At 35.5% G+C, this 13,255-nt stretch overlaps 1 long non-coding RNA gene across 1 annotated transcript in view; it reads right to left on the bottom strand.

The window, feature by feature from the left end:
• Positions 1–3,376: 3,376 nt before the first annotated feature.
• The window catches only part of LOC138711754 (uncharacterized), a 61,019-nt gene continuing 51,140 nt past the window's right edge, over positions 3,377–13,255 (bottom strand). The window contains exon 3 of the long non-coding RNA XR_011335444.1: positions 3,377–3,574. This is a non-coding gene — a long non-coding RNA (uncharacterized lncRNA). The remainder of the gene's footprint in view (positions 3,575–13,255) is intronic.

A 13,255-nucleotide genomic window follows, 5' to 3' on the forward strand; every position in this document is an offset into this window, starting at 1 on the left:
GAGGAGGTAAATCAGCAACGAAAAGTGTGTATGTTGTAGGCTTTTCGTGAAGATCCTAGGCACATCATACAAAACCATCCTGTAGTGAAAAAATACAGCATTACACTTCTGCTGCCATTCTTTATGTGACCAAGAGTGCTGGAAGGATGACTTCATTTAAATCTTTACATCAACTGGAGAAACGTCAATTTGAAATCCGGCAGGTAGTGAAAAGTTGGGTTCATTTTCTATATACATTAGCTGATTTTTTTTTTTCCAACTTTATTCATTGCAAGTTTCATTTAGTGAGTAATAGTATAAGTATTTCAGTACAGAAATAAACAAAAAGAGCAATATTTTACCTCATTAAGTGCTGAAGAAAACTACGCTCACAAAAATAGGTTTGAGCTTACATTCTGCATGCGGTGTTGTGAGTTAGATTTCCAAGTACTGCATTTTCAATACTTAACACTGAATACCGGTTATGAATAATACTTCATACATTTAGTTCAATTTCACATTATGTGAATGTTACAATAACATGAGAGACCAACATAACCTCAATTTCTGGGGTTACACACATACCTTATGCAATTTTTGTCACGACCATTGCTTTATTGGGCCTTCCTCCATAGTATTTGAACACTTTTTCCTTGGATACTTGTTTTTCTAGTTCAATAGGCTCTCCCATTCTCCACCTTAATTCACGTCTTTAAAACTGGTAAATTTCAACAATATAAGCTAATACTGTAGCCTTCTTCAGCAAGTAGATAAAAAAGATGAACTTTCATCAAATGGCGGCTTGAGCTAGTTACTTCATGAAATCCCAAGCCACTACATTATTTTAAATTTGTTTGATAAAAGCCAGTTGTTCACGATGTGCCTAGGATGTTCTGGAGGAGATCAGTTTGAGGAAAAGTCTACAGCATATAATTCTGTAGCGATCGATAATAACTTCTCTTGCCTGGTAAACCAATTCTCATTAATCACTTTATTCTATGTAATGCAATGAAAACCACTAATTTACACTACATCACCATTTTGTCTGTTTTTTATTTTAAATAAAGTCTTATTCATTTTTTTCTCATACATATTCCATACATATTCATACCTATTGAATATGAAGAAAATCAGACCAGCAGTTCATAGCAAATCGCTGCACAGACAGACAACCGACATGACTAAACAGTTTTCAGTGCTTTAATCTTGCAATTAATTTTTTATTGCATAAAAATGGAGGGGTTGAGGGCAAACTAAATAAAAAAACCACCTCTCCATACTGTATTTCAACTTTGATAGTCATGACTGTCCACAGCAATTGATCGTATTCAACCCCCACCACCTTCTGAAGGACCGATGCAATTTTGGCTGTGACTATGTTTAGGATTGCTACTTTGACTTGGTCGATAAATGGTTCCAGCTGCTTTACCGACCCACTGCGGATGATACAGATTCTAAGCTGAAGAATGAAGTTAACTTAACAGTAAAATTGCAAAAACACAGTGCATGTGTATGTGTATGTGTGTGTGTGTACTAATTATATCTGAGGTGTGGTACAGCTTACTTGCTTCTGCTTCGTCTTCTATTTCGTATGTCTGAAATTAAATAAGAGGAGGAGAAACAAAAGAAGCTTGGCTGGCTGATTTCTAATGCCAAACGCTGCAAGCTTGTACATCAGCTTGTAGACCAGTCAGTTTTTGTATCGACATACAGTATTTAAATTCTTTCAGTTTCCTACCATCACTGGCATGCTGACATGAGAATGCAGTAATGGAGAGCTTCAACATTCTCTCTTTATGAGAAATTTAGGCACTAAACGCTAGAGTGGATGTGGTGTCCATTGGGAGAAATTTAGGCCTGGTTCAAAATACTTTGAAACCTGACAATAGAGACCTGTGCCACATGACTGGAGCATATGCACTGGTGTGTATGTGATTCAATTCAATTCAATTTTCGTAATGTATCCAGCTGTTTGCTGACAACATAAAGTCCACTATAGTCCACTGTAGTCTATTCAGTTGTTGTTTTTCACGAGAAATGAGGGGTATTTTGACCGAGTTCATTATAGATGCCTGTTGCTAGTAGCCAGAGGTGGGGTGTAGTCAATATATACTGCAGGGTTGTGTCTTCTGCAACTGGTACTGATCATTTTAATTTACTTCTTTTGTGGTTTATGGATGGACAGTATAGAAGAATGTGTTCATCATGATTATTACACCACAGACAAGTAGGATTATCAGAAATGTGAAATCGGTGTGGGTACAATTGAGTGACAATGTGACCTGTTCTGGCTCTTGTTAAAAATGTTTGAACATGTCTGGGCAAGTTTTTGTACATTTCCAGGTCATTTGGTTTCTTTTGTACGGACTGTAAAATGAGACTTTACTGCAGCAAAAGCACTGGATAGAGATATCACTTGAAGAGGTCTTGGTTGCAAATATGTTGCCTGTTGCAATATTATCGACTTTCTCGTTTCCAGGTATACCACAATGATTAGGTATCCATTGAAATGTTATTTCCTTTTGGAGTTCTTTTAGTTTACGTAGTTGTTTCTGAATTGGAATAATTCTATGTGCATATAGGTTTGGTACATATTTGATTATATTAAATATAGCCCCCTTGGAGTCGGTAAGTATGCAAATAGATTTTTCAGGAATTTGAGTAACACACTGAAGAGCAGCATCAATAGCTAGCAATTCAGTGTCAAGACTGGAGGAGGATGAACATGGTATGAAATAACTTTCTTGATATTTTGGAATATAATACCCTGCTCCTGATGTCCCATTATTAGGATTTAGAGATCCATCTGTATAAATTTGAAGGTGATCCTTATGTGTGCTGCAGAGTAGTTCCATGGAATCTAACTTAAGAATGTATGGAGGATCATTTTTGGAATGATTTCCTGGAATTTGTATGCTATGTTCTGGAATCACCCATTTCTATGGAGGAATTTCGTTCACAACTGGAGTTCTAGCAATGAGTGCGTCTGTGATATAGATTGGTATTTCTTCTTTTTTTATTTTATGGAACTCTCACAGGATATCATCTGACAGTTTGAAGAACATCTGAGATCTGGATGAGGCTTGCAATTTTAAATGTATTTTTAGATGGCGTGTATGTGATGAGCAAGACGATTAAAGGAAACAAAACTGAAGACTGGCAATATCTTGTTAGCAGTCTGCTCCGTCACCAGTACTGGTTTACTAGACACATGCGTTAGTGTCTGTGGCTCAGTTGTGTATTATGAACCACGCCTAAAACTCTTCGAAGATTCACTCTAGCATATTCTTAACCTTCACTACAGTGGGCCAATAGCTTGCTCCTTCATTTATCACCCAGGCAGGCTTCATATTCGTCCACTCACCCTCTCATTACACTTACCCTATGTCCTCACGTCCTCTATACATATTTGGTGTTCCTCGAATGTGATTTCTTCCTTCACCTCACTCTTAGCACTCAGGTCTTCCAGGGACAGGGAGAACTCTTCAGCAGGGATTTCTTCCTGTTCTTCCTTGATGCTCCCTAGCACTGTGTCCTGCCTGTCATCAGCGCTGGTGCCTGCGTCACAAGGCTGGGCTGCTGTGTCTGCGTTGTCCTGGGCAACAGAATGAATGTCTGATTATACGCTTCCTGGAAAGAGTCCCATTTATTGTTTGTCCAGCTATTCAGTTATTAAAATGGAGTGATTTATCTCTTTTTTATATGTTTTTCGTACTTTTTAATATTCAAACAGTATGGCAGAACTTCTGTCCACACACAATGAGCATACCATTTTCACAGGTTTTCTAATGACTTTATTGTACGCAGTATTACAGCCCGTCAAACTGCACAATGCTTCAGTTTACAGTTTATTTAAATAATACAAAATTACAACAGATTTAATCAAAGTTAACAATGTGTGTGTCCAGGTCTACCAACTTCACTTTTGCGATTCAGGTTTCGCATATTGCGGATACATAGCAGCAATGTGACCCATTTTCAAGTTGCAAACAAATTCAGCAGATCATGCTGTGCATTATGTGTATATCGTGTACCAGGATGAGTGCATGTGTTAGTGTAGTGCATGGGGAATGGGTGAAGATGATGATGAAAATGAGAAGGGAGAAGGGGAAACCCAGTGCCAGAAAATAGCCTACTCCTGTCAAATAGCACCAAGGGGGCCGCCAGGCTTAATGTCCCCATCAGATGGACGAATCACTATCAACAGTGACAAATGCCTTCTCTTCATATGACCTGTGGAGAGATTTGGGATTTAACCCAGGCATATTAGTGCACAATCTAGTGATTACAAGTCGTGCACCACCATCTCTCCTAGTCCCGAGGTAGAGATTTTACACAAAAACCTCTGACCCCGCTGGTAATCTAACGTTGAATTTTTTAAAATTAAAGCTGTAATGGGGTGTGGCATTTAAAGAGCTGTCAAATTTTTTTTTCATCACAGAATTCTTTTTTACAAATTTCTGATTACAAACCTAGTAACTTTTTGTTCTAAAGTTGACTCCCTGAAGTTACTAGATGAATGTAGAGGAGGATAATTTTAATTTACATAAATATTTATTTTACTTTCAAATCCATCTTCAAGTTTATTTTTCTTGAATCAACACCAACTTTCCTATGCCACATATTAATCAGTCTAGATAACATTTTTACTGCAAGTATTCACGAAGTAGCGCACGTTTGTATGCATTTATTTTTATTAACATTTTTCCTTTCAGGAATTATAGAAAAAAATAACATTTTCAAATTTTCAAAAAACAATTTTGACAATGAATAAAATGAATGCATAGAAATGCTTCTCTATGTTTTGTGAATGTAATCAAGACAAAGGAAGCTTAAAAATTGAGATCTTCTACTAAAAACTTGGCTTTGAAAATATTTCTAAAAGAAATAGAAAAAAGAAATAAAAAATCAAAATCGAAAACATTTGGGAATTCAAAATTTGGATTTTGTTAGTCCTGTACATAGTAAACATGCTAACAAAATTTGGTTGAAAAAATGATTAGGAAAAAAGTTTTAATATTTAGTGGAGTGTCACCTTCTGTGGAAGTTATTTTATTATACAGAATCACCAGTATGCTGAAAATCTCTGGCTGCCAACGTAAATCATAGCATTTGAATCTTCCTTTGAGGTATTAGGCCTACTGTCTTGTTGTGGTAGGGATGATATATGTTCAAAAATGGAAAGCGATACTATTTCAGTTATGGTAGAGAAAAGTCCATCTGCTTCAAACATGCCCCTGTTTGGCGTAGAAGTGTTCTATCTGATTGAAGGCAGAGTTGAACATACTGCGTCTTGTGGTAATATAGGCGTAACAAGGCGTTTTCACGAATATCATATAGCCTACTACCCCCTTTACTTCCAATGCCACCTTTCGACATTTCTGGTCCTCTGTCTTGGCAGTGACTTAGGCCTATGTGTAATCCACTTGCGAGGTTGGGAGCTCTGGAAGATGGGGTTACATCACCCCAGTGATATGACAGGATCATTATATGTTTATGGGCACCAGGAGACGCCTTAAATCTAAACTTAACCCAATTTCCAGACAATGCACGAACATATGAACAATTCTTCCCTTTAAGGAAAAATTTCAATATTCTAACCGGGAATCGAAACCAGAACCTCAGACAACTAGACAATGAGGCTGGTCGAATATCATATAGGGTGGGGTTGCCAGTAGTTGACAGTTTAAGGAGAAATCTTTCGCAAAACAATTATTTTAAATTTTCTGTAGGGGATATGACAAATTTGTACATGGTATTCAAAAACTTTTATATTTTTGTACCTAAAAGCAAATAATGGATCCACACAGTACAGTTTTTACCATTTTTCACACAATAAATAATGGTACATGCACAATTATTCAGTAGTTGACCAAGAAAAACCAAAAAATGACCAGGTGTTCAACGCTAGTTGACAATGTTGCTTATTTTCTTTAAAGAAATCATGCAAGTTCTACAATGCATAAAATAGACATAATACTAAAATTTAAAGGAATGCCTTTCTTGGGATTTGCCATGAGTTCTTCCTCCTGAGAGGTCAGAATAGTTGGGGGTCCCATCTTCCTGGCCAACAGCACACACTTTCAATTAGACCACTCATGGGAGGAACTACCCTCAAGATATGAACTGTGTCCTGTTCACACTGAAGTCTATTTTGGACAAAACTCCCATTCTTCTAGAATGCATGTGCAAATTATTTAACAATAAATAGCAACGGTTCTCATTTTATGACGTTTTTATCTTACGTTTTTTCCAAACAGAGCACCCTGTATTTTAAACATTTTTTTTATAAAGTTTTAGTTTTTAAGAAAGTTTTATATTTAAATAAAATAAATTTGTTATTGTATTAGGATTGTTATTTTTTACTTTGGAAATATAAACAGATAAACTTGTAATATTATTCCCTAAAATAATGAGGGGAGAGAGAGAGAGTATTTAGTGAAGAAGTGATTTCGCATGTTAAATCCCTATGCCAGTGTAATAATACTAATAATATTGTTGCTGCTGTTGCTATGGAAATCAAGTTTGTTGATATAGTTGTCATTTATAAATGGTTCTAAAGAAGAAGTACTGTTAAAGAAATAGTATATTTAAAAGGACATAAGTTGAACTTATACATGATACTGTTGCATCCATTACTTCGATTTCCACAGTGTGTAATAAGTTATGGCTGTACTGTGGAAAATTTTTTGGGGCATGTAGGAAACAAATCAGACTGTATTATAAGGCATACTGAACTAGTTTGTGCACAGAAAGAAAAGAGGCACAAGGGACTGACAGCAAAATGGAGAGAAGTTACGGTCAGTGGTTTCCAATACTACGGTACCCAGCACTTGGTACTAAACCTTGGGCTTTTAAGAACTGTCTCGATTTGGCTTTCATTTTCAATTTGTGGCTCTCTCTCTGTCTGTCTCCTTATCACACACATTTTATACTGTTATATGCTGTATAATCTCAAGTCTGATCAGTTTACTACGTTACTAGTCAGCAATGTATGCAATGGAGGGGGGGGGGAAGAACTGGCCACCAAACCCCAATATCTATTGACTTATCTGCCTCATGAGTGATGCCTTATTGGTGTTACTTATGAGGTCCCAATCTTCGGAATGTTGACTACACATAGATACATTGTATAGAGGGCTGTGGAAAATGATGACTGATGAATTCAGGTGACTAGGAAAAAAAAATTACTGGTACAACTCAGATCTCACAATTCACCATTCTGAGAATTTCAGGTTCATCTAGCTTCTTTTTGTTTAATTTCGAATTATTTATGACAAGTTAAAAAACATCCTTAATTGCTCTTGCCAAAGCATATAGCTATGTGGCGAGAATGCATATGTTGAGATATTATTATTATTATTATTATTATTATTATTATTATTATTATTATTATTATTATTATTATTACTATTACCAACTTTACCATGTTCAATGAAAACCTAACGTCTTTCTCCAACACATATACATATACTTTATGAACTCTCTAATATTTTCTTTAACTTTTCTATTGTTGGCAGCCTGTGATTGCTGAGAGTCGTTATTGTATGTCTGCAATAACTTTATACACACAGGATGTTTCAGAAATACTTTGACAACAAAACAAGAAAAAAAGTTCATATAAACATATGTCCGAAAATCATTAGTTTTTTCAGTTATCATTGAAAGAACATAATGAAACATCTGTTAGATATTGTCAGCTTGGAAGTAAGTGTTGCAACTTTAATCAAGTCAGAAACTCATAACAAATGTTCAAAATGTTCTCGTGCTTCCACTTTCATTGTTATGAGTTTCTGAATTGATTAAATTTGCAACACTTGCTACCAAGCCGACAATATCTAACAGATGTTTCATTATGTTCTTTCATTAATAACTAAAAAAAACTAACGATTTTCGGACATATGTTTACATGAACTTGTTTTCTTGTTTTGTTGTGAAGAACATGCCCCCAAGGTTTGTCAAAGTATTTCTGTATTTCTGAAACATCCTGTATATATATATATATATATATATACACATATACATATACATAGTTTACTAATTGCGGGTTTTTGACTTAGGTCATTCACCTATTTTAAGCCAGATGTGTAGACCAATTTACCGACAGAGTAGTAGCCCAGGGTGCGTCATAGGAGGCTGGTCTACACTACATCCGCGATGAGATGATTATGAAGATTTGTTGGGATGCCAGAGGGGAACCGGGGGAAAACCCCTTTGTTACCTGGACCATGGTTTGCCTAAGCCAAGTTATAAATCAGGGTTATGCTGGGGATCGAACGCGGGTCCACAGGCTTACAAGTTCAGCACTCTAGCCACTAGACCACCTTGACGGCTATATACCACCACCACTGTTACTTTTATTTTCTATTGTTAATAATGATAATCAATAGCAAGATGCACGCATTGTATTCCTCACCTGACATAATTAGGAATATTAAATCCAGACGTTTGAGATGGGCAGGGCATGTAGCACGTATGGGTGAATCCAGAAATGCATATAGAGTGTTAGTTGGGAGACCGGAGGGAAAAAGACCTTTGGGGAGGCCGAGACGTAGATGGGAAGATAATATTAAAATGGATTTGAGGGAGGTGGGATATGATGGTAGAGACTGGATTAATCTTGCTCAGGATAGGGATCGATGGCGGGCTTATGTGAGGGCGGCAATGAACCTCCGGGTTCCTTAAAAGCCAGTAAATAAGTAAGTAATAGCAAGATGCCAATAGTAGTTACAGCAAAGATAGCAGTAGAAATGCGAATATCAGAAAGAATAATAATACACATTATGCTCAGTAATAAATAATCATAATTGTAACTAGGGCCTATACAAGTTGGCAGTTCAAATGCATCCAGATACTGGAGAACAAGAATTGCCTGTAACTGCTGTTGTAATGAACATTGGAACTTCTGACACTTTTCACAGAAACGTGTAAGCTATCACTGTTTATGAAAAATTCACAGATCATACTACTGTAAACTTTAAGGACCTTGAATGAAGTCAGGGCATCGAGATCTTGACGTCAGCAATACAAAAATATGAATAAATCACAACTTTTCCCCCTATATGTATTCTTGAAATCAGGGAGCAGAAGTCTGTACTAACACAAACAAGTGAATTTGCATTGGACAGTTTATAATTCCGCCGAATCAGCTGTTGTAACAGACTGCAGCTGCAGATTCAGTTTAACGTGCAGTGAAGTATTAAAAGTGACTGAGGCATAGAAGAATACGTCATTGACTGACTGTAAGTAGGCCTTTTAGACACAATATTCTGATTGCATGGTTATAGGCCTAAATTAAATCAGTATGCTAGCTGTAAATACACTAAGATCTTTGACAGAATCTCTTGTGTCACATTTTGATGTAAGTTATAGTTCAGTATAGGGGAGATAGCTTTCCTAGTAAAGGTTATGACAATAAGTTTCCGAAACATTTATTTTCATGGCATTCTCCTCATATCTTAGGCCTAACAACTATATAATAATAATACTTACTTACAAATGGCTTTTAAGGAACCCAAAGGTTCATTGCCGCCCTCACATAAGCCCGCCATCGGTCCCTATCCTGAGCAAGATTAATCCAGTCTCTATCATCATATCCCACCTCCCTCAAATCCATTTTAATATTATCCTCCCATCTACGTCTCGGCCTCCCTAAAGGTCTTTTGTCCCTCCGGTCTCCCAACTAACACTCTATATGCATTTCTGGATTCGCCCATACGTGCTACATGCCCTGCCCATCTCAAACGTCTGGATTTAATGTTCCTAATTATATCAGGTGAAGAATACAATGCGTGCAGTTCTGTGTTGTGTAACTTTCTCCATTCTCCTGTAACTTCATCCCGCTTAGCCCCAAATATTTTCCTAAGCACCTTATTCTCAAACACCCTTAACCTATGTTCCTCTCTCAAAGTGAGTCCAAGTTTCACAACCATACAGAACAACCGGTAATATAACTGTTTTATAAATTCTAACTTTCAGATTTTTTGACAGCAGACTAGATGATTAAAGGTTCTCAACCGAATAATAACAGGCATTTCCCATATTTATTCTGCGTTTAATTTCCTCCTGAGTGTCATTTATATTTGTTACTGTTGCTCCAAGATATTTGAATTTTTCCACCCCTTCGAAGGATAAATCTCCAATTTTTATATTTCCATTTATTACTTTTATTATATTATATTTATTTATTATTATATTATATTTATTTTTATATAATAATAATAATAATAATAATAATAATAATAATAATAATAATAATAATAATAATAATAATAATAAATAAAGTCGAGATTTCCTCCCCTAAAAATACACTACCGTACTTTAAAACTTATTTTACAGAAATACTTAAATTTACGTATTTTTATCCATTGGGCAGCAGGGTTTATGTACCCATAGAGGGATTTAACCGTAAGTTCACACTTCGGACTTTTACAGACAGGCAAGGTATGGGACTTCGTGACGTATGCCTAGCATCATGTAATGGTAGTGGTGTACAAGCAGATGTGGGATTTTGTGTAACATGATGCAGCCCTACATTGTGTGACACAGCTTCCTACACACATGGATTCAACATGGGAAATAAAGCTGCCACGGTGGTCTAGTGGCTAGAGCACTGAACTTACAATCCTGTGGATCCGGGTTCCATCCCGGAATACTCCAGATTTATAATTTTCCTTGCACAAGTCTGTGGTCCAGGTAACACAGAAGTTTTCTCTGGGGGTTCCCGCTCCCCTGTGGCATCCCAACAAATCTCCATCACCATCTCATCTGATTGTGGGTGTAGTGTAGACCAGCCTCCTGCGGCGCACCCTGGGCAACCACTCTGTCGGTAAACTGGTCTACACAACAGGCTTCATATGAGTGAATGACGAACAGTCAAATGCCCTCCATTAGTAACAAAATAACAGTAATAATGGAAAATAATTATTTGTAAAGCCTACTATCTTCCCCATGACTTATGGTCATAGGAAAATTTTATAAGACTATTACACTCTTACTATGTCATACTACTTTTGACCAATAAAACGGTACGAAAGGATGTATTTCAACCAATCATGGCTGCTTATCGCACAATTTTATCGCGCCCCTAACATTTGTTTAATTTTATCGCGTCCCTAGCATTTGTTTCTTTGTTTGCCAACATTTGAAACTGCGCTGGTCTGGACGTCAAAAAAAAAAAAAAAAAAAAAAAAATATATATATATATATATATATAATTACAAACCACTCCAGTCGATGCACAGCAGTTTCAAATATGACTCGCATTGGCATTCAAGAACAAGAATTAATAAAAAATCTTCTGAAATCCGATTTACAAATAGATGAAGAGCACCATTCGGAAATCCTGAATAAGTTGAATACACCATGTAGGCCTAAATCAACGAGTTCCACTTCTATTACGCACACGTCCAATATAACATCGATTGAACCACCAACCACATTCAAATTTGAAAATTTTACATTCAATAATTATTCCTTTTAAAATTGTTCATTCGGAAATTCTGAATAAGTTGAATACACCATGTAGGCCTAAATCAACGAGTTCCACTTCCAATATAACATCAATTGAACCACCAACCACATTCAAATTTGAAAATTGTACATTCAATAATTATTCCTTTTAAAATTATTCAGGTTTATTTTTTATGTCATCGTCGTTAATTAAAACTTTTCTAACACTTGTGTATATTAGTTAGGTTATGTTATAGCTTCTGCTATATGATATTATGGATAGTCACGTATCAGAGATTGTTTAATATTAAGATTTATTGAAAATCATCTGTCAAGTGACGTTGATTACTGGGATTCGGATAATTGAAGTGGAATGTTGCATTTTAATAAAAATGAAACTGAATCAACAAAGCTTCTTGACTAGTAACATTGCCATTGTGTATAATAGATATAGAGAACTTTCTCGGCGAGAAAGGCATTGCTCACTACTGCCATCTAGCATGCATCTAGCGTAATATTTGTAATGTTGAGATGGTACAATAATACATTTGAAGACAGTTGTAGGCCTATTTTCGTAAGTCAATTAATATTTTATTGTATTGGAGTACTTCGTTACTTCTAATCTTTATATACTTTCTTCTAATCGTGTAATAGTCAATTAAATCCCACTCGAGTTTTGATTTTCTCTAGATAAATCTGCTCGTGTTCCACTCGCAGATATATCGATAAAATCAAAACGTCTAGTGAGATTACTGTTGATAAAATGTTAAGGGATTAAAAAGGCACCGAAATGCACTATTACTAAGTTCAGGACTATTAAGGGGACACTCAACTATATTTTGGAACTTTTTTCCTATTTGACCAAATCTTTTTCAAATATGGAGAAAAAGTTTAATATACACATGGAAAGTAGCATGCAAAATCTCAGCTCATTAGCTCCAATACTTTTCAAAATAAAAAATATTTCAATTTTTAATCAATCATTAATTGAAATAACACTTTTAATTATCATTTATGATTTTTTGGCTTTGTGCATTTCACTGTGACTTCTCAATGAATAGGGGAAGAATTCTGCGCATTGATTTAGTTCTGTCACGTAAATTAGTGTAGAAATTTAATTTTTCATTTCTATGACACTTTTTCTCCAATTTTTAAGTTGAGTGTCCCCTTAAATTAATTAACTACAATAGTTCTGAGCAATTACATTAATTGAATACATTAATTGTACTTAATTAATTTAATTGATCTGAACTTAATTTTTCTAAAATTACGTAATTATTCTAAAAAGTAGTAACTTGATTTGCTTTATTTAACTTTTTATATTTGTTTCTTCTACAGGCAGTTTCAATGATAGCCTACCTAACTAGGGTTTCTATTAAAGAAAAAATCGAATTAAATATAAATATTCATTTAGAATTGATTAGGAGGCCGATTAAACCTTGGTTGGGACGGCTATCAAATATCTAATATCTTCTGTTATCGAGTTTCATGGGGCCATGGCGGCACAAATAACACAAAATTAAAATAACATTGTTGATGCGTTAGGCAAAATACAGCATAGGCTACATGTAGAATTTTATTTCAATAATTTCTCGGAAAATAGCCTAAAATAGTGCGTTTTGATGAACTTTTAGTCCCTTATAAAATAATTTTAATTGTGAAATTCTAAAAAATAAACGAGGAAGGCAGTATTTACAAATCATAGACTGCCCATGTTAAACGTCTATGAATAGTAATCTGTATTAAGCACTACGATATATCGCGATGTACGCTCTTAGAAAAATTTACAAGTTATGTTTATCTTTTGTTTTCCCTGATTCGTATT

Source organism: Periplaneta americana, chromosome 2, assembly GCF_040183065.1.
Source record: "Periplaneta americana isolate PAMFEO1 chromosome 2, P.americana_PAMFEO1_priV1, whole genome shotgun sequence".
Taxonomy (NCBI): Eukaryota; Metazoa; Arthropoda; class Insecta; order Blattodea; family Blattidae; genus Periplaneta; species Periplaneta americana.